This window comes from Octopus bimaculoides, chromosome 10 (assembly GCF_001194135.2).
Source record: "Octopus bimaculoides isolate UCB-OBI-ISO-001 chromosome 10, ASM119413v2, whole genome shotgun sequence".
In the NCBI taxonomy this organism is placed as follows: domain Eukaryota; kingdom Metazoa; phylum Mollusca; class Cephalopoda; order Octopoda; family Octopodidae; genus Octopus; species Octopus bimaculoides.
In genome coordinates this window covers 89,416,307-89,419,607 of record NC_068990.1, presented here as the reverse complement: position 1 = coordinate 89,419,607, position 3,301 = coordinate 89,416,307, and positions in this window count along the sequence as shown.

The window sequence follows — 3,301 nt, the reverse complement described above, 5'->3', positions numbered from 1 at the left end:
TTGAAAGAAGCCTGTCCTATATACATATGTCTGTAAGCATGCGTGTATGTGTGTGTGTATGTGTGTGTTTTGTGCCTTGACATTGCATGATAGTTGTAAACAAGTGTCACTGTCATACTAGCAGTGTTGTTAATTTCCAATATTCCATAGAAACATGCATGGCCATGGGGAAATATTATCTTGCTTGGAAACAGATGAGGTTTGATAACAGGAAGAGCATCCGGCCGTAGAGAATGTGCCTTAACGAATTCCACCTGACCCATGCAAACATGGAAAAGCGAACGTTAAAACAATGATGATGATGATGATGATGAAGATGATGGCGATGATGGTGGTGACGACGATGATGATAGTGATGATGACGATGATGATGGTGATGATGACGATGATGTAATACAAAATAAAATGCTCACAGTGTATTTGAACAAGAACTACAAGCTAGTAAGTGGCTCAGCCCCTTACACCCTATGTCACTATGTTGTAAGTTCATCTGTGCAGTTCAAGCGAGAAACCCACAAGATCAGTTGAGCACCAGATTTAAAGTCTGCAGATTCCTAGTTCAAACCTTTCACATTCTATGTTCAAAGTTCACAAAAACTGACTTTGTTGCTTCCATGCTTCTCAAAAAAAAAATAGTCAGCCAAAGCAAGATTTGATCACAGAATTTTAACAAAGGAATGCATGTGTACATTACAAGGCTCACTTTGAAATGGCAGTGTTTTGGGTTCAGTCCCACTGTGCAGCACCTTGGGCAAGTGTCTTCTACTATAGTCCTAGACTGACCAATGCCCTGTGAGTGAATGTGGTTGATGGAAAGGCTGCGAGCTGCCAGAAATGTTAGCATGACGGGCGAGATGCTGAGCAGTATTTCGTCTGTCTTTACATTCCGAGTTCAAATTCCATTGAGGTTGACTTTGCCTTTCATCTTTTCAGGGTTGATAAATTAAGTACCAGTTGCGTACTGGGGTCGATCTAATCGACTGGCCCCCTTCCCAAGAATTTCAGGCCTTGTGCCTAGAGTAGAAAAGAATGTGGTTGGTGGAAACTGTGTGGAAGTCCATTGTATACAATATATATATATATACGTGTGTGTGTGTGTGTGTATGTGCATGTGTGTGTGCATGTGTGTGCGCATGTGTGTGTCTAATGATTCTGCCAGCTCATCACTTTAATAATAATAATAATAATAATCTATTCTACTATAGGCACAAGGCAGGGGTAAGTTGATTACATCGACCCCAGTGTTTCACTGGTACTTAATTTATCAATCTTGAAAGGATTAAAGGCAAAGTCTACCTTAGGAGAATTTGAACTCAGAAGGTAGCAACAGGTGAAACATCGCTAAACATTTCATCCAGTGTGCTAACGATTCTGCCAGCTCACCACCTCCTCCTCTTCCTCAACAACAACAACAACAACAGCAACAGCAACAGCAGCAGCAGCAGTACCAAGCAGTGGCTCTCATGGTTCGGATCTTAACTAATTATAAGTGTTATCATGTACATTGTTTTGTCTTGGTATAAAAAATGGGCTACAGCAAATATTCTGCTCAATACCACAGATTTGTTTGTCAGTTGTTTGACCTTAACCAGTTGAGCATGTCCCTTGGTGGCTGACGATATGTGCATCACTGACCACAAGCAGGAGTAGTGAGAGAGCATCATAGCCATGTGTGGAGAGGAATTCTTTGGGGTTTAAGTAATTCACCTCTGGAAACAGGTGTTTTATTCATCAGCCTTAAACAAACTCAAAAGGGACCTTTTGAGTGGGACAGGCTCAACCTGAAGAAAATTCTAACTGGGCCCCCACCCGTAAGGTCATGCACTGTTTACCTTGATATTAGATCAGCATGTCACACACGTATGGCTGTGATGCATGTGCCTGGTGTACCCTTATCAGATGGGTAGTCATGATGGATATATTGGGCTTCGTATATTTGTACCCCAGTGTCACTTTGATGGCATGCACTGCTCTCTCACTCAATAATAATAATAATAATAATAATAATAATAATTGTTTCTAAAATAAGAACAAGATTTGAAATTTGGGGGATAGGATTGGTCAATTACATCGACCCAATGTTCCAACTGGTATTTATTTTATTGAGCCTCAAAGGACGAAAGGCAAAGTCAAACTCGGCAGCATTTGAACTTAAAACATAAACAACCAGAAGAAATGTTACTAAGCATTTTTACTTGATGTACAAATAATTCTGTCAGTTTGCCAGTTGTTTCTGACATATGATCAAGGCCACAGTTTTATGGGATACCTGAATCTTAGTTATTTTGTCACACACCAGAAAGACAACTGGTACTTTACTTTTATCAACCCACAGAAAGATGAAACGCAAAGTTAACCATAGTAAGACTTGAACTCAGAATGTAAAAAGTCGTAATTAAATACTGCAAAGAATTTTGTCCAATGCTCCTAATGATTCTACCAATCCACTACCCAACAAGGAATTTAAAAATAAAACAACCATCAAATGTTTTCAATGCCAACAGACTGTGTCTGGACAATGTGACTGCAGTGCCATTCATTAAAGACAAAGCACTGATGTAGGATGTTATACCACCCAATACCCCTTCTCGTTGACTAGTCAATTTCATAGAATTTCTGTCATGTGATCTTTGGCACTATAAGAAAAAAGGGGAGAATGTCTTTCTTTCAGACTGAGAATCTAAATATGTGGTTAGCTTGTTGAAATGCTAATAAAGTATGACAGCTCACTGTAAAGAAGCTGGAGACCGGCCTTTGATGTAAATTATATTTACATAATTCTTATCATAATTTGCATATTTCAAATTTAATAATGACAATGAGGATGATGCTGAGGAAGGGGAAGATGGTTTTTAACAGAGGCACATGACCAGAAATTTGGAAGCAAGGGAACAGTTGATTCCACTGACCTCTGTGTTTGACTAGTACTTACTTCAACCCCTTAAAAGAAAGAAAGGCTAGGCCAAACCCAGAGAGATTTAAACTAAGAACATGAAGGGTCATAACTGTATGGCATTTTGTCCCCCACTGTTCCACAGACCTCTGCTATCCACCATCCTTATTATGATGATGATGATGATGATGATGATGATGATGATGATCATTAACTTACCCACGAGGCTGCAACTTTTGGAGGAAGGGAGGAGGTGATGTTAATGTGTTTATCAAAGATGTTAATGGCATAAGTAAGCTGGCTTTGGCTAGGAATTGAAACCAAACCACTTGACTTGCCTTGCCAGGAGCTTAACACTTCTTTGTTCCATTCTCAATAATGGTATTAATGATAATTTATAGCAGGCCC